This window comes from Equus caballus, chromosome 27, assembly GCF_041296265.1.
Source record: "Equus caballus isolate H_3958 breed thoroughbred chromosome 27, TB-T2T, whole genome shotgun sequence".
Classification (NCBI taxonomy): domain Eukaryota; kingdom Metazoa; phylum Chordata; class Mammalia; order Perissodactyla; family Equidae; genus Equus; species Equus caballus.
In genome coordinates, this window is record NC_091710.1 from 49,277,671 (window position 1) to 49,304,095 (window position 26,425).

Consider the following 26,425-nt stretch of genomic DNA (forward strand, 5'->3'; position numbering starts at 1 on the left):
CCTAGCAAAAATGTTCTGTATACCCAAATAGTGGAAATATTTGGAAATTATTAGAATTCTTAGGCTTTAGATTTCATATACTCTGTGTTATATTAAGTATACATTTTCTTAGTCACTAGCATAGAGAAAAGTGCAATTTGCCTTATTTGCTACTCTATCTTTATTTTGGAGATGGCAATAATATATCAGCAACAAACATATGAAAATAGGGGAAAGCACAATGATATAATATTTCACGTATTTTCATTTTAGAACTTTGACTACACTCTAAGATATTCCTGTTATTTCTATCTTTTTTACAATATAAAGTGAAAGGAAAGTTGTAAATATTTTATTGTAAGACTTTGAGCTTCTGGTATTTTGATATTTTGTTTTTCTAGCATTTAAATAGTTTAGCCAACTGAACACTATTTCATTTTTGAGGACCCATTGCAGCTCTTATTTTGGTTAATCATTGTGACAAAAGATGTTGAGCATCTTTCCATATACTAACTAGACATTCATATATCTTTTGTGAAGTGTCTGTCAAATCATTTGCCTGGTTTTAGAAATTAGGTCATTTGTTTTCTTATTACTGAGTTTTGAAAGTTATTTATATATTCCGGATGCAAATCTTTTCTTAGGTATGCGATTTGCAATTATTTTCTCTCAGACTGCCACTTGGCTTTTCATCCCCTAAACAACGTCTTTTGCAGAGCCAAAGTTTTTTATTTTAATGAAGTCCAATTTAAAAATATTTTCTATATTCCTGCTGAATCTCTGCCAGCCTTTTGTATCAATTACTGAGAAGGAGGTGTTAAAGTCTCCAACTGTAATTGTGGCTATGTCTATTTTTCCTTTAAGTTGGGACAGATTTTGCTTTATGTATTTAGAAGTTCCATTTTTAGATGAAGACACATTTAAAATTGTTACATATTATTGATGGATTGAGCTTTTAATCATTTTAAAAATTCTGGTAATTTTCCTTGTTCTGAAGTCAACATAATTTCATATTACTATAACTATTTTCATTTTCTTTTGGTCAGCGTTTGCGTGGAATGTGATTTTCTATCCTTTTATTTTTTACTTATTTATTTATGTATTTTGATTAGCCCTGAGCTAACACCTGTTGCCAATCCTCCTCTTTTTCCTGAGGAAGACTGGTCCTGAGCTAACATCCGTGCCCATCTTCCTCTACGTTCTATGTGGGACACTGCCACAGCGTGGCTTGACAAGAGGTGCCATGTCTGCACCAGGGATCTGAACTGGTGAACCCTGGGCCCCCAAAGCAGAATGTGCAAAGCTAACCGCTGCACCACTGGGCGGGCCCCTCTATCCTTTTATTTTTAATCTACCATTAAAGAAAACCAGAGCTGGACAGTAGCTAAAGTGGTAAAAACAGATTTTATTGAGGAACTATCACAATAGGGGAAAAGATACCTCAGTCTAGAACTGGGCTAAATTCCAAATACAGCATGGACAAGTGGGAATTTATGGCCAAGGAGCAGGTTAGGGGTCAGTGCATGGAAAATTACTAAGGGGAAACATTGGTGATAAGGGGGATTTTGGCTAAACAGTTGAGATTCTTGCATAAGGCAGGCCAGGGTGATCAGATGTCACCTGAGGGATGGTGGGGGATAAAGAATTTGATCAGATGCTGGGGGTGATCAGATATCAAGGGTGGGGTCCAAAGTCATTTTTCTTCATGTGGTTATCCAGTTTTCCCCAAAATCATTTATTGAGGAGACTATCCTTTCCCCATTGTATATTCTTGGCTCCCATGTCAAACACTAGTTATTCATATACGTGAGGGTTTATTTCTGGGCTCTCTCTTCTGTTCCATTAGTCTATGTGTTTATTTTTGTGCCAGTACCAAACTGTTTTCATTATCATAGCTTTGTAGTATAGTTTGAAATCAGGAGATGTGCTGCCTCCAGCTTTGTTCTTCTTTCTCAGGATTGCTGGGGCTATTCGGGATCTTTTGTGGTTCCAGACAAGCTTTAGGATCCTTTTTCGAGTTCCGTGAAAAATGACATTGCAATTTTGATAGGGATTGCATTGAATCAATAGCTGGCTTGGGTAGTATGGTCATTTTAACAATTTTTCTTAGTCTACCTAAAGGTTTGTATATTTTGCTTATCTTTTCAAAAAATTATATCTTAGTTTTGTTGATCTTTTCTATTTTTTTTAGAGTAATTATTGACATGTAAGGACTACATAATTGTTTTCTGGCTGTTTTGAGGTTCCCTTGTTCTCTTCTTCCTCTTTTGCTCTCTTCCTTTGTGAACTGATGATTTTCTGTAGTGGTATGCTTTGATTTCCTTCTCATTATCTTTTGTGAATCTGCTGTAGGCTTTTGTTTTGTGATTACCAAGAGGCTTACATAAACATCCTGTAGATGTAACAGTCTATTTTTTGCTGATAACCACTTAACTTCATTTGCATACAAAAACTCAAGCCTTTTGCTCCTCTCCCATTCATGATTTTGATCTTACAATTATCCTTTAAGCTTTAGTACTCTACCATTTTACAGTATAGAGTATTCTGAAGTTGACTATATACTTGCCATTACCAGTGTGTTGAGTATTTTCATGTTACTAATTAGCACCCTTTCATTTCAGCTTAAAAAACCCCTTTCAGCATTTCTTGTAAGGCAGCTCTAGTGGTGATGAAAACCCCCAGATTTTGTTTGTCTGGGAAAGTCTTTATCTCTCCTTCTTTTCTGAAGGACAGATTTGTTGGGTAAACCATTTTCGGTTGGCAAGCTTTTTCTTTCAGCACTTTGAATATATCCTCCCACTCTTCCCTGGCCTATAAGGTTTTAGTTACAAGCTTTTTATCTCTTGTTGATTTTAAGATTCTCTCTTTGTCTTTGATTTTTGACAGTTTTATTATGATGTGTCTTGGAGAGGGTCTCTTTTTGTGGATTTTGTTTGGTGATCTATGAGCTTCATGAACTAAGATATCTGAAATGTTCCAGATTTCAGAAGCTCTGAGACATTATTTCTTTAAATAAGCTTTCTGCTCTCTTCTCTCTCTCATATCCTTCCAGAACTCCAAAAATTCATCATGCAATTCTTTTTCTGATATCTCATAGATCATGTATGCTTTCTTCTCTCTTTTCATTCTTTTTTATTTCTAATTCTCTGACTGGATAATTTCAGTGTTGCTGTTTTCAATCTCACAGATTCTTTCTTCTGCTAGTTCAAGTCTGCTGTTTATGTTCTTTATTGAATTTTTCACCTCATTCATTGTATCTTCAGCTCCATAATTTCTGTTTGGTTCTTTTCGATAATTTCTAAGTTTTTATTAAACTTCTCATTTTGTTCATGTATTGTTTTCCTGGTTTTGTTGAACTGTCTTTCTGTGTTTTCTTGAGGCTCATTGGATTTCCTTAAAACAACGTTTTTCATTTCTTTAACTGGGAAATCACAGATCTCCATGTCTTTGTGTTTGGTTACAGGAAGATTATTGTGATAGTTTTCTGGTGTCAAAAATATGGTGATGCTTTTATGGTGTCTTGATTGTTCATGTCCTTTGAAGTTTTGTGTTGGTGTCTTTTCATTTGAAGTAACAATCACTTCCTCAAGTTTTTACTAACTACCATGATGTATCCAAACTCATATTTTTTACTCCAATGAAATGCTGGAACTTCTTTGGGAACCTGCACTTCCACAAGGTCTCTGTCATCCGTGGGTGATTGTCTAAGTCAGGGGCTCCTGGATCACTGCTGAGAAAGCCTGGAGCTGGTTCACAGGACACTGCAGGGTCTGTAGCAAGGACTGAGGTCTGTCTGCCTATTACCTGATACGTGGGGCGATGAGACTCCTCCCAGGTTCCTTGGTGCATGGTGCTGGACCCCATAGCTACCTCAAAGGCCCTTTTGTCCATGAATGGATGCTGAATTTTTGTTGTTGGGGGAAGGGACAAAATGAGGAATATCTTATGCCTTCATGATGCTAACATAATTCTGCTTTCCTCTCTCTGACAGGAAATATTGAAAGATCCCATTGGCCCTCAAATATACAGAAGATAGTTGGCCTTCTCACACAACCCCTGTCATCTGTTGACCGCCAAATTTCACTGCCTACCACCAAGCCAACTTTGGTTAAATTATTTTAAATATTTTTCAAACTTGAATTTATTTTTATTTTTATTTTAATAAAAGTTCTACTAATCAGGGGCCAACCCCTTGGCCTAGTGGTTAAGTTTGTCATGCTCTGCTTTAGTGGCCTGGGTTTGTGGGTTCGGATCCTGGGCACAGACCTATACCACCCATCCGCCATGCTGTGGTGGTGGCCCACATATAAAATGAGGAAGATTGGCATAGATGTTAGCTCAGCGCTAATCTTCATCAGCCAAAAGAAAACAAAAAGTACTGTTATTCAGAATAACAAATCTGGCAGAATCGTTGGTATATTGCTAATAATGACATCTGACCTTTCAGTGTCTCTCAATGTTATTTTTCCTCTGGCCTCATATTATCCCCCTGACAGAGTTAATTTCTCCCCCATCTTTCCTCTCAGTAAGCACTGTTCATTGACTTGAAAATACATCTCAATTTATAGTGATTGATTTCATACAAATCTATTTTTTCTGTAATGATTTGGAGACTTCTTTAGGTGACAGCTTTGTCTTATTAAGCTTTGGATATGTAGTAGTACTTAGCCATAGTTATTGTCAAATGGTGTTTATTTACTTATTTATTTCAGGTATTTTTGGATTAGAGCAAAGAAATAATAAATACACACAGATCATTTTGAAAGACTTAAATGAATCTGAAGAAAGATGTTAACTAATGAAAGCAGAGATGGAGGAAATATTTTGAGATTTAGAACAGAAGTAAAACTGTTAGAAGTTGGCAACCAAACACGGACGGTAAGATGAGGGGAGGAGTTAAATCTGTTCAATGTCCCAACTGCAGGAGAATCAAGTGAAAGATCTAGGACATTGTTTTCCTGGGGAAAAAAATGTCAAGAGTTTGGTACTTGTTTGTGGAAGTAGGTAGAAAAAAACACATTGATTTAAGTGATTCGTCATATCAGTACGTTTTGTTAGGATCTCTCAGATTTCAAGGAACAGAAGTAAACTTGGGTCAGCTTGGACGGTAGGAGTTTATTCTAAGGATGTGATGGGAATTAGGAAAATAGACATGAGAATGTTTTTGTGTAGGTAGTGCCACATTAGCAAGCAGTCTCTCATTTTCTCAACAGCAAGTCTATGCCCTTCCCGTCAATGCTGTTCCGCTGTTGTTCCGCTTTTGTGATGACTCAGTTGTTCTCTCTCTGCTTTTACTGCTCTTGCCGCTACTGAATACCTTTCTCCTCTCATATTCATTGTTTCTGCTTAATTTCATGGTGTATGGATACTTGTGGCTTCTGCTATTGATTCTACAATCTCCAGGCACCTTCTTACAGCCTCCACTCTGTGGGTCTTTTGGGTAGGCTCTGGAGCCAATTACGGATTCATTCCTTGATGCTCCATACAACTCTCTAGCCTGCTTTTATTCTGCTGCTATTAAGCCCCAGTAATTTGCTACTGAATTTTATACAAACACATTTTCATGAATAAATATTTTTTATAAATACCTTTAATTATATGGGAGAATATAATATGCAATGAATGGCATAAAATGGTGTTACTGAGGAAAAAAGTCACTGCTTTAGCAAATATCCTTTGAGAATCTGCTGCTATGCTAGTGTATAAAATACTGAGACGCAAGGAAGAAGAAAATGTGAATTTACAATTGGTTAGACAAGTCAGAAATTTAGGAATTATAATACACTAATCTAAATGATAAATCAACGTGCAAACGAACTTCTCAGGGAGTACAAAAGAAGGACTGATTATGTGTAAAGAGGGAAAAAGAGTGATTACAAAAGTGGTGGTATTTGAGTCTCTGAGAGTGAAGAGAAGGGAAGAGGGACATTATAGGCAGAGGCAACATCTGTTCCCATAGATTCAGAGCCATTCTCTTTTGTTACTGGTTTTGCTGATATAAATCCTTACTTCTTTCTGGAACCAATTATCCTTTCACATGATGTGAAAAAGTGAATTATCATGAGGATACGTAATACGGGGACATGACAGGTAGGTGTCAGAACCTTGCATGACGCTATTTAAAATATTCACCCTTAGTTTCCCGAAGAGGCTATAGTTATTTTGGGTGACAAAAATACACAATGTCTCTAGATAGAGGTGTGAATTAAGAATATCATTTTAATGTTCCCTCTAGCAGCGGATAATTTAAGCTGCTTGACCATTTCCTAGTTTTACACCAGCAAATACAAATGAAATAATTGTGTTTCACAGATGTTTCTATTCTAGGATATGTGAATTTATGACTCAGAAAAAGATTCCTATGTTAAAACTCTTTTGAAGCTCCAGATGATCCAGATTTATAAATGTATTATTTTTGGAGTCTACTACTTTCGAAATCTCCTTTTACTAAATTGAAGACTTGTTAGTGATTTGTCTTGTTAAAACTTATTCTAACTGAAAAAAATAGTTAATGAGGGCTTCTTTATGGAGTGGATTTATGTAATGATTAGAATCTTAAGTTCTAGTGGCCGAGCTTAGGTAAGCAATTGTCTGCTAAAAACCAAACCTGATTCAAGAAGGAATTTTCCAAAAAACCTAGAGCCTTTTAAAAATAGTCCCATGATGGTACGATGAAGACCTTCACAATTCACCCACGAGCTTCCTGTCTCATCCCTTTCTGAGGCAAGTTTTTCAAACAATCCAGCTGTTCTCCCTACTTTCACAAAAATATCATAAAGATGAGTTCTATTGATGAGAGGAGGCTTATTAGAAACATTTATTGAAGCCTTCACCATATGTGATGTTGCATTGCAAGGAAAAACATCTTTCCTATCTTCTGGGTTCTCAGACTTCCATCTGGATCCTGCATGTTTACCTCTGCTAGAATTTTAGTCTCTGAAAGAAAATTTTTCCTAATTTACGTAGTGGGAACATTCCTGTATCTCTTAAAGTGATGCTAGCTACCCTAATACATGAACTGCAAATTCTCAGTAATTTAAAACAAGAGAAGTATACTTCATGTTGATGGAAAGTCCGGATGGGTATTCATGATGGCAGGCAACTGTCTCCAAGCAGTGATTCTTGGACCCAGACTTCCTTCATCTTGTAGCTCTACAATGCTCAACAGGTGGCTTCCTGGGTGACCAGGCTTGCCTACATCAAGCCAGTGAAGGAGAATGGGCATGGAGAATTGCAAGGAAGCAGTTTTTAAAGGACTAGTTCTGGAAGCAATGCATATCAGTTTCTCCCATGTTCTGTTGGCTGGGACTCAGTAATGTGGTGTCAGTAACAACTATATCCTCAGATAAAAGAGGAAATGGATGTGGTGAGCAGTTTCCCACTATCTTCCATAATTTCCTCCTGGATTCTTTCCTTGGCCAGTGGTCTTAAATATTTTTCTCATGTACAACCTAAAATAATTTGGGAAATCTCTATATTGTCATGCACTTCTTTCGGCCGTCCTCTAAAGATTTTTTTTTAAATGTCCTTTAGTTTCACTGGAAATAATGATTGGAAGAACTTGAATTTCAGCAGATGTTTTTCTCACTGAGAGTCATTCCACTTCTCAACACCTACCAATATTTAGAGTAAGATTCAGGATGAATGAAAGAGTCACTCATTCACTGATTCAGCAAATCTTTGTTGATCACGATCACGAGTGCCTACTCTGCACCAGGAATTTCCGGGGAATTGAGATACTTTAGTGAATAAAAGAAATACAGACTCCTTCCACGTGGAGCTTACACTTAGCTGGAGGAGATGAAAAATAGATCTAATGAATGAGATAATTATAAGTTATGTAAGTAAAAGATAAGTGAAACGGAAAAAGGAAAAAAAAAGTAGAGAAGTGTAAGAGAGAGTCAAGAATGTGATGTTTCGGGGAGGATGGCTGCACTTTTAAAGAGGGTGATTAACTTTATTGAGTATGTGACATTTGAACAGATACTTAAAGGAGACACTTTCTGGGGAAGAGAGTTCTGAACAGAGAGAACAGCCTATGCAAAGACCCTGAGGTGTGATCATGTCTGACACGTTGGAGAAACAAGAGGGAAAATGTGATGGCTGGAATGAGAAAAACAGGGATAGTAAGAGAAGAGGTCAGAGTCAGTGGTGCAGAGTTCAAAGCATAAACACTTGGAAAGAGGCTGAGAAACTGAAATGCAAGTTGATTTCTTTAAAACTGTGCCTTTCATACTAGTGGAAAAAACTTTATGTACTACAGAGATAATTTGAATGAAATTGAATAGTATTTTTCAACTATATCATCTATATATTCAGGAGGTTTCCCAATATTTTAGTGCATTTTTCAGTTTCTTCTTTTGATAGATATATGACAGTTACAGGGAAAATGACTAGCATTTACAATCTCTTTGTCCTATTGAGATGAACAGAACTTGGAATCCAAGGTCTCATTCTCCTGTCCTACCGTAGACTTCACCGGGGCCCCAGTGTTTTGACCTCAGGGGGGTCTATGAGCTCTCCTGCCCTTCCCTCAGCGGTAGACACCCTCTGCCTAGAACTTAAAGGACTCTAAGTGCCTGTGGAGTTTCTTGATGAGGAGAGTGAATCTCAGAGATTATCCCTATTCATGCTTGTGAGTCACATGCTCATGAATTCACACACTTATGAATTTGAAGGTATTATCTTCAGAGATTCTCCTCTTGACTCAGATCTGTTTCAATGCTGTCCCTGTCACTGTCAATCACCCTCACTCCTAAATGGAGAAAGAGAGAGGGAGGGAGAGAGAAAGAGAGAGAAGAGGGAAAAGCAAGGTTCAAAAAGTGAACTACCTCTCACTCCTCTTGTCTCTCCTGTGCTCACGGCAGTGGTGTTTGCATACAGATGTTTCCAGAATTCTTTCAAAGCCCTGCACAGACCAGTAAAAACCTGAACATGGAAGAGCTTGAACCAGAAAATTCTGAAGTTGTATAGTCCTTTACAAATGACAATTTTGGTTTGGCATGTAGAACCAAAATAGAATTCCTTGTAGATATTTTGAACCTTAGAATATTTTCCATATGAATAAATAAATTTTTAACACTTGCCTACAAGATGCATGAAAGAGAAGTGAACTTGGAATTTGGTCACATGACTCAATATATACAGAAAAACTATTAATTTGGTGGGGATGGGTGATATAAAGGTCAGGGAAATTATATTAGTTCTTTAATTCCATTTGTTTTTTTCTTCATTAATGAGGTAAGTAGGAACTTGCAGTTTGAATGTAGAAGCCGATTCCTACTCATCCTCATATTTCCAATATTTGCCTTGAACATAGCAAACTGTTTATGTGAATTTAAATTTCCGGTTAATATCATGCTGTTTAGATTCCAGCTTATTTTGTTTTCTTTGCATTGGGGAGTTTGTAATAGGAAGAATTGATGTGTTTTTATGCAATGAAGCATCATTTTTTTTCTTCCATATTGTGTAGATAATTTTTCTCCTGTTTAATTCACCTCTCTTTTTTTGACAGAGGTATATCCATTTTCATAGTAATGATTAACCAAATACATTTCCATGAGGTATTGTGGTCCAATCTGTCTTCATTTATTTTTATTAAGATGGTGTTTGGTTTCCCATTCTTCTGCATTTTTCCTGCATGACTATCTATTTTTATAGTTCAGTTAACTCTATTCTCATTGTTGAAAGATTTGTACGCATTCAAGTAAGATATATTTTCAAGGTTTTTTTTTTGTTGAATGTAATAATATTTCAGCTTAGCCAAATTACTTCCAATTAGCTTCAATTTTTAGGGGCAAAGAAATTTCCAAAGCAATCCTACAGACAATATCTCATTGCAAAAATTTAACATTAATCTCATTTATCTTTACTGACAGGACAGTGGAAAACACTTAAAAGAAATAAACAGCGTTTTGAGATGACTGTTAGAACCTCTCTCTCCAGACCAATGTTGTAGACGTGGTAACGTATGGATACCTGTTCAGTGCACCTGGGGTCGTCCCCCAACAAAGTAGCATTTCAGTGGACTTCTGACTATTAAAAAAAATGATACCATATGAGAAAGGTTAGGGAGCTTTAATTTTTAGGGAATTTGACTTTATCTTTAGTAGGGAATTAAATATAGAACTAACTGGATTTTCTTTCACTAAAGTATAATTGACACACAATATTATATTAGTTTCAGGCATAGAACATAGAATGTTCAAGTAGGTCTATGTAAGTACACTCTATGATGTTCGCACAATGACGAAAATCGCCTAACGCTGCATTTCTCAGGATGTATTCCTGCAGTTAAGTGACGCATGACTACACGTGCACAACCTGTCCCATGCCCCAGAGCAAAAAGCAGGAGAGACACAAGGAGATCAAGGTAAAGTGCTAAACGCTGTTTGCTGCAGTAATGATTGCAGCCTTAGAAGAGGTGTGGTCCGGCACAAGATACCCTCAGCCTAGACCGTCTATTCATATAAGGGAAGCTATGGTTTCCAGTTCCTCCATGCAAACTTGGCCACTAGGAATTTTTCCAAGGATTGTATTACTGTGGTCATTATTCCTCAGATCTCAGACATTATCGCTGCCTCGTGCTTTGAAGGATGTTTTATCTTCTGATCGTGGCCTGCAAGAGGGCGGCTGAGTTCAGGCACCCTTGGATCCTGCAGCCCTCCTCGCTTTGTCTCTGAGGATTCACTGCCCTTCGGGACCAGGCCTCTTCCACATTCTTCACAAGGCAAAGACCTCATGCCATTCTCTTGCTGGACCATTTCAGCTTCCTTCTTGCATGGATTCTTTTTGGTGAAAGACTGAAAAATCACTGTTGTATCCCTCCAAGTTTCTATAGCAGCGAGACCAAATTCCAAATTAATAACCCAATCCTTTTGAAAGATTGCTCAGGATTAATTGTTCCCTTGGAATACTGAGTTTTAACAGGTCTTCCACTGTGTGGAGATAGTGCTTCCCTTTAGATTGTGTAGAGTTCATGCTGTAGGAATTATACTTGTGATTACGCATTTGGCAAGGGTTTGGTTCTACCACATCAAGCAGGATCCAAATAAATCTACTGGCAAGGGATTTTCTCTGGAGGCCGTTTTCAGATTTGGAAAATTGGTCAAAATTTATGATAGATAAATTATTAGATCATAGCTAGGGCGAACCTTGGGATGTGTTATTTTTAGAGGTAACATAAAAATGCAACTATGACTGAATTCATTTGTCAGCCATCAATACTTTGTATCTTTTCATGGATTTATTTAGCCAAGAGAACATCTCTGAATTCTCCTTTCATTACCGTTAGGCTGACCGCACCATCTGATATATCCCGGATTGTCCTGGTTTATAGCGTTCCCAGTGTAATCATTAATAGGACTCCCTTTCACACTTAAAAAATGTCCTGATTAGGACAATAAATTCTATGGTCACCCAAACCATCATCCTTAATTGTTGAATCCAAAGCCTCCTATTGGAATTTTAAGTTGTGTATGTGTGTGTGCACGCCTGTGTGCACTATGTATGTGTGAAGTGTCCAAATTGTTTATAAAACAATGTTTGAATGTAACGTGTCTTTGAGAATTTTTCTGAGTTCCATTTGAGCGATGTTCTTTTACTTGCCAGGATTTTTCTGGCTCCCTAAAAGTTTTTATCAAACCAGGAGTCCAGATGGTCAGTTCATCGGTTGCCCAGTGACAGGGGAGTCAAAGCTTGTTTCTGCATGACTACAATCTGTTGAAACTTAACTAGGACAGGAAGCTTTCCCAAAAGATTGCACGAACAGAATGTTACAGATTCTTAAACTCTCCAAAGATTACTCACGAACTAAGAGAGAATCCTGTTCCTTTTAAATCTAATTTTCTCTATAATATCATTGTTCTACTTTGTGTATAGGTCAGAGTTGGTAGTATGGTGAAAAAGCTTAAAAAAGAAATGACCACTTTCAGCCATTCTAAAATATTTATCTCAAGAATAAAAACTATGTTGATTTGTATCTAATCAAGAAAGTTGGCTCCTTATTTAGAGGTATAATTGAAATTTTTCTTAGATATGAATCAAAGTTTGCTACCTAAATTTATTTTTCATGATAAAATGTATCTACATCGTATAGAAAGAGACTAAACAGGAAATTGGTAAATCTGATCAGATGGGGTTTGGAGTAGAGAGAAATGGACTAAAGTCATTTGCTTTGAAATTTCTTAAATCCATTATTCCCTTTTAACTATTAAGAAAAATATTTAATTAACCAATAAAAATCCCGATTGGTTTTATGAATCCAAGAAACATTTATACTGGAATTCTGAAGGAAGGTAAGACAAGGACATTTTGTGGTCTCTAGGCTTAGTGCTTTGTATTTTAGTCAGGATTTAATTGCAAAGGGAAATTTGGGATTTTATTTGAAATGTGGGCATTTTTCACAAATATAAACCTCTCTTTCTCAGAGAGTGACTCCAATCCAAGCTAATTTAGCCTTAGTTTTCTTGATGAAGGAAATACATTTGAGTTGACCACTACATTCCCTTTGAAACTCTGTATTGAAAGAAAGTGTATCATTTAAATTGATTGTGACATAGCAGCCAGCTGGGGTTTCTCATAGTTATAAAATGTTTAGAATCACCTATTTGTCTGGTAGAATTAAATCTATAGAACTATCACACAGGAGAATATTCTAACAAATTCTTTCTCCCAGAAGTACAGATTTCTGTTTTTGGACTTGTCTGATATTAGAACATAAATTATGCTGGATACTATGGATTTTAACTCATGGATGTATTTAGAGAGGGAATTTGATGAACCCAGATAAAATAGAACAGGTTTACCCTATAAGTCTCCTGAACTACTTTGGGGCCTTGGAGAGCTGTCAATTTGCGAGAAATTCTAACATTTAGTTTCTGGAGCAACGATTACATTCTGGGCCATCAGTTTCCGCAGAGAGTATGACAGGGAAGAGTGTCTGTGTTTTAGAGGGACAGGCATGAGGGCAGAGTGCAGGTTGAGAAAGATATAGGGAACCTCTAGCCTCTGGCGCTCTCATTACCCTTCTACATAATGCAGTCCTGCTTGCTGAACATCACACGATTTCAAACTGACCTGTCGGGCATTATAGTAATCTCTCCTGCCACTCTGCTAACCACAGAAGTTCACTGCCATTATCTAGAGGCTTCATTTTGCCAATCTTTATAATAGTGCACAGTAAAATTGGGGAATTGGGACAGGCCTGCAGGGATGGAGAATGACGTTTCTCCTTGTCTACGACACAAAGCAGTATTATTTGTATCCCATTGTTCTAGGGGTTAGAAAAGTTACTCATAATTTTTAAATCTCTCTCTCTCTCTGATACATGCTGGCATCCAGAGGGCTAGTTTTCAAGCTGGCTGACATAGCTACAGTAGCAGCTGTGACACACACTCCTGCCCTCCATATAGTTACCTTATTCCTGGGTTAAACTCATAGAGCCTCATTCCTTCTTTAGGATGATGATAATAACTACCAATCATGCTCATTATGCATCAAGAAATTTTTGAGTAATTTCATGTTAATTAACTCATTTTACTGTCACAATCACTAAGTAAGAACTGATATTACTCTGTTTTTGCAGGTGAGAAAATTGAGATCAAGGAGGATTAAGTCCTTGCCCGAGATCACCAGCTTGTAAGGGACTCAGCCAGGATATAATCTCAGAGAACCACACTGCTCTGCTTCGAATAGACTTCAGGCTACCCATATATGATGTAAACCTATAAGATCGCTTTTAATCTCCCTGATCTCCAGCTAGGAATTTTGCAATATAGTTATGGATCATCTAACTCCTACAGGAGTTTTATCTTCTCACGAGGAATATCCAAGTTATCATCATAGTTGTTAACATAATTGATGTAACATAGACTTTAGCAATAGTAAAACTGAATGTTTTATGCAACCACAAAATAATTACTCCTTTTGTTTTTTGCAACTTTAACCTTGTGTCTCAATCTGACATCGAAAGTGCAATTAATTATCCTTATGCAGAATGTTTGCTCAAATTTGTTGATGCCATTAAAATATTTTGAGTACAAGCAGTTACAAGCTATTTCAAGAATTTTATATAATTATTTAAAAATTCCAAGAATGAGTTTCTGTGGTCATTTGATGCTCACGCACTTTTGAAAACATCTGATATCCTACTGCAGGAAAGAAGGCCCTATCTATCTCCATTCAGACCGCCGTAGTCTCCTCCCCTTCCTGCAGATGTATTTGATGGTTATGCTATTATTTGTCCTTTGTTTATTATATATTATAATTAAAAAATATATTTAAAACTCTTTTATTCCAGTTGATTTAAATCATATCTCCCTGCTTCTCCATTCTAGTCATAGCCTTCTAATCTCTTCTCTTCTTCCAAAAATGCCTCCTCTATTCTGCCAGCTGTGCCCTCATTTTGGTAGTTGGTAGTATATACATCCTGTAGCTATACTTTCTTCATGCTTTATCTGTGGGTTGATTTTAAAAGTGGAAAACCAATAAAACAGCATCTAAATGACAGTGGCTTGGTAAACGATGCTCTCTTCAGAGCTGAGTAATATGCCAGGATTACGTTTTCTTCATTTTAAGTCCAACATCATCCCTGCTGGATTGCCTCGAAGAGAGTTTTCCTAGATCAAGGTCAAAATAATGATCTTTTCTTACATTCCTTCAATTACTATTAAAGTTATGCCATGTTTTAATGAACCTTGTATTTGTACCAGGATTTTCTTTTCTTTCTTTTGTTTTTTTTTTGAGGAAGAATACCCCTGAGCTAACTACTGCCAATCCTCCTCTTTTTGCTGAGGAAGACTGGCCCTGAGCTAATATCTATGCCCATCTTCCTCTACTTTATATGTGGGACGCCTACCACAGCATGGCTTTTGCCAAGCAGAGCCATGTCTGCGCCAGGATCTGAACTGGCGAACCCTGGGCCGCTGAGAAGAAGAATGCGCAAATTTAACTGCTGCACCACTGGGCTGGCCCCTCCACGATTTTCTTATACGGCTTCTGATTTTCCTGGAGTTTCTAATTGTGCCCTGCTGGGGAAGCCGGGCACTCACACGCCGACCTCCTCTAGCTAAGCTGTACCACCTTGGGGAGAAAGTGATGCTAGGAAACTCCTCTTAGTCTCTCCCGTGCATCCAAACATTTGCTTTTTCTCTCCAGTGGAGTTCTGGAACTTCTCCTCTGAAAGCTGGACTTTTCCAAACTCTCTCTCATCCATGAGTGTCTGCCCAAGTCCACAGTCTGCCGGAGCTCCCAGACTGCGGCCCTCAGGGGCTGGAGCCGGTTCCACAGTCCATACCAGGGTCTGCATGCCTATTACCCGCCGCATAGGTGGGCAAGACTCCTCCTGGGTTGCTTGGCATATGGTGCTGGATCCCACAACTCCCACAGAGGCAGTTTTGTTCATGGATGGATGACAAATTTGAATGGTTAGAAGGGAGACAAAAACGAGGTGCCTGTCTAATGTTGCCAGATGCTGATGTCACTTGGTGGCCACTATTTTCTAATGAGAAGTGGGGCACTTCTGTCAGACAGTGGAGTTAGGAGCATCTGGAGTTCAAGGTTTGAAACTGCATCTACTAAGATATTCACCTCTCAATTCTCAGGGTCCCAATCCTTCTCTTAGGGATTTGACTGGCATAGGAGACGTGCTGGAGCTAAGTGTTTTTGTAGGATGGAGTTATTTGACAGACGGACTGTGTCAGTTCTTTGCTTAGTTCGGGGGATACCTGGAAGGATAGCAGTGACTCTTGGCCAGATAAGGTGGTAGGCTAACTAATGATTTATAATATGCTGTATAAGGGGGGAACTTCCTAGTGAGACCTAGGCTGGTTTGTTTATTGACAGCTTGCATCTGGTATAACTGATTATGCAGCCTGATTTGTCTAGGTGACTATAAGGGAATGGAGGATCCTGCTAGAAACTTTTAGGAAGCTCTCCCCAAACCAAGTTTGCACGAATCTTGGAGGCTCAGTCTAGAGACAAAGCACGACCTTGTAGAATAAGATGACCCCAGGTAGCTACACTTGGAAGTCTCTTAGGCCCTGAGAACTTGCTTACATTCTCTTTCTCCTGCTGAACTATATCTTTTGTCTTTATTAAAAGCCATACATGAATATACTCTGTGGAAAATTGTGAGTCCTTTCACTTATCTGACTTTGCGGTAAATATCGCAGTATTTAATCTTCTCTGAATCTTCTTTACTCTCATGATTTAGTCTGGAGCCCAGTCCTCCATTCTGTCTGCTCTCCATCTGCAGGAGAAAGAGCTTCTTCGCATGCTGGCAAAGAGGACCTTTGGCTTTCAGATGTTGTCATTAATGGGTGATTAATGATCCTGGGCCTGCCATTATCTCTCTTCACTGAATTGATGGTACTCAGCCACAGCCAAGCAATTCAATAATCTATTCTCTCATACTTCTCAAGGGCAGAAATATTGCACTAGCCAGTGGACTCCCTTCCACCATTGGTCCATCCCAGTTCACTGATGATGACAGTTTTAACAACTGCATTATTACAGCAGTCATGGGCTATCTTTTCTCCATCCACCACTGGTAACAGTGTTTCATGCTAGATTTCTGTTGATTGATTCATATCCCAAGTCTCATTTTAGAACTGGTTTCCCTGTGAGAAACACAGCTGTGGGCCAATCAGCAGTAGATACTCACAGCAGCTTGAAGATGAGTGCTTAGAGGTGAAAAAAGACATGTGTGGATTACCACACATCACTACACTTACTCTTTTTTCTTACTGATTTATACATTTTTAATAGTCAACTTAATATATTTTCAGGAGGGAGGTAAGGCAAATACATGTGTTTATTCTATTATTTAGAAATGGAAGTCAATTTTTTTACCCTTCTTTTAATACTGACTTGTTAAGCCAAACCATTACTCAATATTCTAATTAATTTCTTGATTTATCCATGGAAAGGAATATTTCAGACAAAGTAGGCAACACCACAATCTGATCATACTTTCTCACTCACATTCATTTAAATGGAAATGAATATCACTCATGACCTGAAATCACAAATTGCTAAATAAATAATTCAATATACTTCCTCAAGAATATGATGTTATTCCATATAGTGTAAATGACCTTAAATAGGACTTCAAGCCTTCTTGAGGTCAGGATTTTTTTCCCTTTGTGAAGCACATAAAAAATAGTATTGCCTTATTATTTTTAGTATTAATTTTGAACTAATTATCTTCTTTGTTGAAGAAGCCAGAGGAGTGGTTCACTTCTAAAAGATGAGTATGATTAGGAAGCTTTATAAAATCAGTTTTTCTGGGGTCAGGATAGGCTGAGTTGTAAATAACACCTGGTCAACCTCAGTGGGGCATTTACACAGGGCCACCTTTAGGTGGCAGTTGGTCCTGTTCACGACTGATGAGCAATACACTGTGGAACCTGCTCCCAAGATTCTAAATGATATGTCAGGGCTCTGTGACCCAGCAATTGCAGCTCAATGAACGTATTCTTTGGAAATAATGGGAAATGCATACAAAAATGTGTGATTCATGATCATAGATAGAATACTGAAAATAAAGCAAATCCCAGTGTTGGATGGATAAATAAATTATGGTTCATAATTATGATAGAATGATACGCAAGTATTAAACACATTGTAGAAGAGAAAATGTTTAGCCTACTACTAATTAATAGAAACTTGCTCTGAAAATATTTATTCACACACACCCCTTTGAAATAGTTTCTTTGAAAGATCATATTTAGCCTTAAAATTCAGTTTTCAGTTTCCCTAACTCTTCTTACCAGCATCTCGTGAGAAATTTGCTGTTGTTGTTGTCATATCCATTGCCATTTTGCTTAGCTTTTACTGAAAATATTGTTTTTCAGTCTTTGATAATATCATGAATAGTGCTGGTATACAAAAATGCCTGATAAAGACCCAGTTATCTGAAGTCATTGCTAAACAAATCCAGTCATGTTAATTCAGCTAATTTGAAACATGTGAAAATAAGCAGCCTTTGCCAATGGCAAGGAACAGGGTGAAGAGGGAAGTGCTTTTTGTTTTCAAGATTCTATGAGTATTCTACAGGTCATGGAAAGTGAAGAAAACAATGAAAATTCGCACTTAAAAAAATTCATCTGAATGCTTTCAAAGTTTCACTTCTTCCAAAGTCAAGTAATTGTTAGTTTTCACATTATCTTCCAAATGAGTAACTGTATAGGGAAAGTTATATTTCTTCTTTAATGAAAAATAATGGGAATTTCTTACTTTTAGTAAAATGACAATGTTAACTGTTAGCATTTTGAATACCTGCATGACACTGTCTTATTCTCATGTTTTATATAATTATATATAAAATTATACGTGATCATGTATCTGTAATAGACGGTAATTCCTAATAGTGTTTCCTTCATAGATAATGAAGTCCATAAAAAGTAAGGTAGAAAAATTTTGAGTGTCATTGTCCCTTCCCGTTCTTTCTCAGATTTTAGAGACCTATATTCTCCTTTACTTGCAGTCTTGAGTTAAAACTTTGATTACAGCTAAAGAAAATTATGTCAGCATTTGTTCTGGGGTCACCTTACCTTAACTATCTTTCTGCATTCATGTATGGTGTGCAAATTCTTGGCTTATGTAAGAAAAATGGCAAATGAGTCTCAGCGTTCTTTTCAGTGACTGGGTTTATAATACTTGTGTGTTCCACTGGTCATCAGCCAAAAGCTGAAGGTTCCAGCAGTGTTAAATCAAGGTAGTTACTCTCTTGGGTCTCTTTACCATGTAATTTCTATTCCAATTATACAAGTCAGAAGTTTCTAGCTATTAAATTCTTTTCATCATGCAGGATTTTGTTCATATTTCATCTTAGCTATGTGCTGACCTTATTTTAAAAGTCACATGAGTTCTAGCTTTAGAATTAAATCATCAGATGTAATATGTACAAAACATTGTCGTGGTGTTGTTTAGTCTATGAAACATATGGCACAGTGCCTGGAATGCCAACAAATATTTGTCAAATTAATAAATGAAATAAGCAATATACTGAGAAGACATTATTTTTAAACATGTTTTTCAGGAGTTATTGTCTATCTTTTATTTTCTGTAATGATGTAGAGGATTAATAAACTTCTTTTTCTATGTGAGGAGATGGATAATTAGCTTGATTGTAGGACTCATTTCACTGCGTATATGTGTATCAAATCATATATGTGTATCAAATATGTATCTTAAATATATACAATTAAAAATAGTAATACTGAGAAAAGAAAAGAGTGGACAATGATATCACTTAAGAATTAGTGAATGAAAAACAGGATACTTGTTCCTCAATGTTGCCAACAACAAACAGAAGACAAAGAATTTAAACTATGGTTTAAGACTGTAAATGAATGCTTTCTTTAAACCATGGAAATTCACCAAGGGCATTAGAACTTTATAACTGGTAGAGTCACTTACAAGAGTGGCACTGTAAAGAAACCAAAAACATTTTAAAAGGAAGAGCTCACTTCTAACAATTTCTAAGATCACCTTTATTAAATGGAGGTAACAATAGAAGAGCAATTAAAATAATAATAAAAATTATTAGTAAATAATGCCAATACTCTGATGAGAGGCAAAAATAAAGTCCCCTTTCGTATTCTATGGGTTTTCATTTAGTTTTATTAAATTATTACAATAGATGACAAAAAACTTCCTTTTCAATTTAGTTATATTTTGACTTTGCCGGCATTTGTATAATTTGTCTTTATCTGTAAGATCTTAGGAAAATATCATTTTCAAATTTCGTGATTACTGTAGAAGATAGAAACCATTATCTCTTTCAAGCTCAAAGAAATTTATTCATGTATTCAGTCACGTATTCACTCATTCAAGACATATATTATCTACTACATATATGTACTGACTATGTTAGACATTGGGTAAACAATTGTAAATCAGGCAACTACTGACCCTGGCCTCAGGCTATCAATTATGCAAGCAAAACAGGTATAAACGAATCCAGTAAATAAAATACGATATTGGTGGAGTGCAGGTGTTATAGGAATAGGTTGGGGTGGGGGTCCTAATCGTTTTAAGACTTAAGGAAGACTCTTCTGTTTATATGACAGTTAAACTGTGATTGGAGGATGAGTAGTATTTATCATTTGAAGAGGAAAAGAGAAAGGATACATGTTTCAGGGGAAGGTAGCTGATTTGTTATTTTGTGTCAAACAAGCAAAAATGCTTACCCAATGTACAAGGAGTGCATACTCTAAAAAGAGAGTGGTGAAAGGGGATGAGAGAAGAAAAGCACAATCAAAGAACTAAAGTACATTGGCTTTTGCTAGATTTTTGAATTAGAAGGGAAAGAGATGGCAGAAAAGGCTGAAGAAATACAAAGTGTTTTTCAGACCGTAGAAGATTTTGAAGGCCACATTAAAGGATTTAGATTTCTGTGTGAGGACAAGAGATAGCTATGCAAGGGTCCTACATACGACAGCAACATTTGGCGTCATGGAGAGTAAGACTGGAGGAAGAGAGACCGTTTCGAAGGCTGAGGCAGAAATCAAAGTGAGAAATGATGGATGGAAAGAAGTTAAATTGAACAACTGTTTGGATGTGTAAGTAACTAAACTTGGTCAATGATATGTAAGAATAAGCAAGAGGGAGATATGAAGGATGAATATTACATCTTGAGTCTTTGGCAACTGAGTCAATTGTGTTACCTTTATTGACATAAGTAACATTGACAGTAAAATACGTTTCACAGAACGTATGCTTCCTTTATGACATATTGAAAATATTTTAAGAAATTTGTGATTATAGGGAAGACAGGTGGTAATTATAGAAAAAGATGTCAGAGAAACTTCATTTTTTGGAGATAGAGAAGATTTGGGTTTGTTTGAATACATGATGGGAATACAATGATGGGAAGAAATCAGCAGAGTACAGAGAAGTTGAAGAGCAGAAGGAAAGGAATATGATTCAGACCAGAGGTAGAAAGATTAATTTCTTTCTTTTTTTTTTTAACAGAGGCAAGAGATTTAGGAAGTTCCCTCCTGAACTTTTAATATTCTTTATAAAGTGGAAGCAAGGTCATCTTGTGAGAGTGAGACGGCAAGGTAGAAGGAAAGATGGAAAGTTTGAGAGGAGAAATTGCAAAATATGATAGTGAAGGATAGAAATATAATGTACTAGGGAAGTATCATAAGACTGTAAGCCCATGTTGAGGTTCCAGTTGATCACAATGACCATGAATATTATAGTGGTATCAATTTTTGTTGTATTGTCATGTATTTTAATAATGCTCAGCAGCTGGGGACAGGAGTGGAGAAGACAGTCAGATGAGCTAATCCGGGGTTGGGACTTTATTGGGCAAATGAAACAAAAAGACACTTCTTAAGGGCATTTAAACTATTAGTCAAAGGAGTTTGAAGTTCTTGACTATCCATTCTTATCTAGATAGAGCTAAAATCAGGAATAGTTTAATAGGGAGAAAGGAAGGGAGTCAACGAACTGATGCCCTGAAATGTTTTAAGAAATAGGTTCACTGAGAATGATAAACCGGTGATATTTAAGGATTGAAGTTAATGATCAGGTAGTAGGAAGTTGGAAATCTTCTTTCACAGGTGGTACATTTCCAAATGATCAGTAGTTCCATGATGTATCCCTGAGAAGAGTGGCTAGGGTGGATTGCCTACACAACAACTTTGACAAGTTACAAAGAAACTAGGATGTTAGATGAACTGTCTTCATGCATCTCTGTATGGTTCACATTTATGGTGCGGCTTGGGGTAGAGGGAGATTCTGAACCACGTATCAGCATTTTCAATACCGAGGGCAAGGGACCAGGAAGCAGGTAGAGGACAGAGACAAATGGAATAGAAAGTGGTATAGTTAGCAAGTAGAAACTGCAAAGAAACAACTGTTTTTATAATGAATGGAGACTTGATCATCTAAAAGTAGCTAGAAACATACTGATCCCATCTCATGTTTGTTGCGAGAGAGGAGGACAAGGGTGGAGAGAAGGAAGGAACATCTTTCTTTTGACAGTGCTGCAGAAGAAATGATGCCTCAAGGAGAAGTTATTTTGCAATTAAGGGAATGTTTACAGAAAAGGATTATTTTCTTCATTATGGACCATAGTTATAAATGGCAGAGTGAAAAGGGAAGGAAAAAGGAAGAGTTGTGTCAGGAAAGAGTGCTGTATTTTTCCAGTGTTATAAAGTTAGTTCTTATTTCGTAATCTGAAAAGAGGTCATTGGTTTCTAAAGTGGCCAGATAAACTCAACCCAGAACTTTAGACTTTGAGAGGATTGGGCAAAATGATCTTGATTCTTTCAGACTTCAAAAATATTTAAGTTTGAATACGTGGAGTGGAGGTGTATAAAATGCCATTTTCTTTATAACCTCCTAAATGCGGATCTACACACATCATCAAATCAGAATCATGTGGGAAAGGACTAGGCAGAATTGGAATTTTCTCTTTGAACTTCCGAGTTCTGGGAGTGCTACTCTGCCATCCTCCCCCCCACCACCCTCCAGGCTTGCTTTACACTTTCATGGAATTGCTGCTAAAAAAAGACATTTAAGAGAGATTTTGATACCCGTATGGTGTACAGCAGCGTGAATGTACGTCAACTGGTAAGTTCGCCTTAGGATATAGCACTGTTTTAATTACTAAAGTAGAATGTGATATTTTGATCTCTGTTAGAACAATTTCCCCTATTATTCTCCTTTGAAAACATTGATAATCAAAAATGAAGTTTGTGTTGATATATTTGTCTTTATTCCTTCCATCATGTTTGTTTCCTATTTTAACTTTTCCCCCCCTTTTCATCTTTTTTCCAGATTTGTTATTTTCTTTTATTTATCTAGGCATTTGAAAGTTCTACAGGATATTGCTATTCTTATAGTCACCATTATATTTTTACCAAGCTTTTTTAATCTATATATTCTACCACTGTAAAGAATTATTAAAAGTCTGTGACCTCTTCCCTAAGTAAAATGAGACTCTACAAATTTTTGCTTCATCTTACCCGAATCCCCCTACCCCTAGTGTTTTATATAAGTGTACTCATTAAACTTTCATTATATATTCTATATATTTGTAGATTCCTATATATTTTATATGAGCATAATCATGTCATGAAGATGATGAAAGATGAAAATCTGCTTTCACATTATTTCTTTGTATTGCTATACTGTAGGGGATGGATCCTAAAGTATAATGTTGAATAGAATTGGTGTTAGTGGTCATCCTTTCCTTACGCTAGATCTTAAAGGAATCTTTTCAACGTTTCATGATTAAAGTGTCTACAATTGGGAGTTTTGTAAATAGTTTTTACCAGATTAAAAATTTTCTTTTTATTGCTAGTTTTGAAACATTAAAAAAATCATGATTGATTGGATATTTGATTTTATCCAATGCTATTTCTGATTTAATACAATAATAAAACGTATGGGTTTTCTACTTTAATCTGTTGGTGTGACAAATTGCATGCATTCTTTTCCAAAGTTAAAAGCAAAATTGCATTCCTGGGAGTTGTTAGATTTATTTTATTAATATTTAGTTTAAGATGTTTGCTTCTATGTTCATGAGTGAGATTAGGTCAACCTATGATTTTTCTTCTCCCTTTGTCTTGTGAAATTTTGTATCAAGGTTGCCCTTGCCTTATAAAGTGAATGGGAAATTGTTTTTTATTTTTTCTGTATTCTGGAATAGTTTGTGATTCACTGGAATTATATGTTCCTAAATTTTGGTAGAATTTGCCAATCAAATTGTCTGTGCCTGGAGTTTTCATTGTGTGAAGATTTTTAATTGCTGTTTCAAATTCCTTGATAAGGTAAAAATATTATTTCTTTTTTGTTCCTTTTAATAAATTATACAATTTTGGGAGTTTGTCCATTTCATTAATATTTTCAATATTACTGGCAAAAAGCTATTTCATGATACCCTCTTATCATCTATTTAATGTCCATAGCATCAATAATTGTGTCCCATTTTCTTAATATTATTTGTGCCTTCTCTCATTTTAAAATTAATCCTTCAAACCAAAGGTTTGTTAATTTAATTTTTCTTTTCAAAGAATCAAGTTTTCTCTTTGTATCCTCCCTGCTGTGTGTTTATTTTCTGTCACCAGTTTCTCCTCTTCTCTTTAGTATTTCCTTGTTTCTACTCTGCTTTGCTTTTGTTCTTATGTCTTTAGATGGATAATTGGTTCATCAATTTTCTTCCTTTCTTCTTTTCTAATATAAACATTATGAAAATGAATTTGCCTATATGTTCTGCTTTACCTGTATTCCACAAGTTTTTATATATTTCATCTTTGTTATTTTTCAGTTCTAGGTAGTTTCTAAATTCTTTCATCACTTTTTCCTTGATCTATATGTTCTTTAGAAATAAACTTCTTAATTTCCAAATATTTAAAGCTTTCCTAGTGATAATTTTTGGTATTGATTTCTAGATTAATTGCACTGTGAGAAAGTGTATGATGCTAATCATTTATAACTTTATGACTCATTTTATATCCCATGTGAAACATATTTAGGGTCACTTTCCGTCTTATTACATGGTCAATTATTGTTAACATCCTGCATGTGTTTGAAAAGAATGTGTACATTGTATTCTTTGATTGTTGGGTGCAGTGGCTGTAAGTTTTATTGTCCTTTATCTTTTTGATCTTCCTTGTTTTATTGTATCTCGATGCTGTTTTCTTTTTCAATTATTATGATTATCTTCTTCTGGAAGGTTCTAGATTTGCTATCTAGGATCGGCTAGATGTTGCTGTAGCTTAACACACACACACACAAACTGTTTATTTCTTGCTCATCTGACATGCCCAAAGCAGACCACTGGGGGAGGTTATCTCATTCATCTCTCAGTGGCCCAGATTGAAGAGGCTCCATTTTGACAAAAGCTGAGACAGGAAAAGGGAACATGATGAATCAGGCACTGCCTGTTAAAGCTTTTCTTCAGAAGCACCTTAAAGCCCCTGCTGTTCACCTTTCACTGGTCACAGGAAAACACACAAACATACTTTACATAGGCTGGAAATGGCAATCCTGCTGTTTGCTTATAAGGAGGGGGTACAGGATATTAGTCAACACCGCTGCTGTAGTTTACTGTTGTTTACTGTTGTCATCCCTGCTGAATACCAGGTATTCTGTTCACTCTTCTTCTCATATGCAAGTCACTTATCCCTTCCTGACGGAGACACAAAAACCCAAGGCATGAGTCAAGTTCCAAGCGCTGGAGCTCTGGGTGATGCACCATGGTCTCTTCACCTCAGCTTCACATCGGGCCCGGATGGAGCTTCTCTTGATCCAGTGATATGTGGGTTCAAGAGACAAATGATCTGTATCCTACTCATTCTTCATATGAGCGTGGACCAAGGACAGGATATAGCAGCAACTAATCTGATTCAGAAAGGGAAAAATGGGAATGCTTCTTCCTGTAGGTCAAGCAGTTTTATTTGCCCACGTCCTGCTCAGAGATGGTTTGGAACCCAAATATAGTTTCAAGTCTTAAGTAGGTGCAGCAACTATGGAAAATAGTATGAAGATTCCTCGAAAAATTAAGCCTAGAACTACCATATGATCCAGCTATTCCACTTCTGAGTATTCAACCAAATAATATGAAAACACAAAATGGAAAACATTTATGCACTCTATGTTCATTGCAGCATTATTTACTACAGCTTAAACATGGAAACAATCTAAGTGTTCTTCAATGGGTGAATGGATAAAGAAGATGGGGTATATATATATGTAATAGAATACTACTCAGTCATAAAAAAGATGAATCCTTGCCATTTGCAATAACACGGACCTTGAGAGTATGATGCTAAGTAAAATAAGTCAGATGGAGAAAGACAAATACTATCATATGATTTCACTTATATGTGGAAGATAAAACAACAACAACAACAAACAAACAAACACATGGGTACAGTGAACAGATTGGTGGTTACCAGGGGGAAGGTGGTGAAGGGAGTGAAAAAGGTAAAGGGGGACATTTGCATGGTGACAAATGGAAACTAGACTGTGGGTGGCAAACACGATGTACTGTATACAGAAGTCGAATTATAATAACAAATATAATAATATATAATAAATATACATAATGTTATAAACCAGTGTTACTTCAATTAAAAAAAAGTAATAGTCTCTTTTGGTCTAGGATGGTAGTTATTTTGACAATAAATTATTCTTAAAAACTTTATTGGCTTTTTATATATTTGATATAGTTGATTCTAGCCAGCTCCATGCATCAAAAAGAATACTCAGTTATTTCTAGACATGGTTATTAGATTCACCAGTTCTTTGTTCTCTTGCCCCCATGACTTCTCTTGCTCCAGCTCCACCTCTTTCTCCCTGTATTCAATTGTGGTCTCTTGGAGTCTGTTGGGCTTCAGTGAGAAGTCCACTTGTGGACTCTCTATTCCCTCATCTATTTTATCCTGTTGAGAATATTTACTGGCTACCAAACCTTTACATG

The 26,425-nt window shown here is 36.5% G+C and overlaps 2 long non-coding RNA genes across 6 annotated transcripts in view; both read left to right on the top strand.

The window, feature by feature from the left end:
- Positions 1–14,267, top strand: part of LOC111770939 (uncharacterized) — a 136,211-nt gene extending 121,944 nt beyond the window's left edge. The window contains exon 4 of one of the 2 annotated variants that reach the window (XR_011433173.1): positions 13,565–14,267. This is a non-coding gene — a long non-coding RNA (uncharacterized lncRNA). Of the gene's footprint in view, positions 1–3,970; positions 4,182–13,564 lie in introns of those variants that run through there. The other variant, XR_011433172.1, reaches the window with a different exon arrangement.
- A 7,952-nt stretch (positions 14,268–22,219) lies between these two features.
- Positions 22,220–26,425, top strand: part of LOC138921018 (uncharacterized) — a 73,501-nt gene continuing 69,295 nt past the window's right edge. For 2 of the 4 annotated variants that reach the window (XR_011433175.1, XR_011433177.1), the window contains exon 1: positions 22,220–22,569. This is a non-coding gene — a long non-coding RNA (uncharacterized lncRNA). The remainder of the gene's footprint in view (positions 22,570–26,425) is intronic. The other 2 variants (XR_011433176.1, XR_011433174.1) reach the window with 1 other exon arrangement.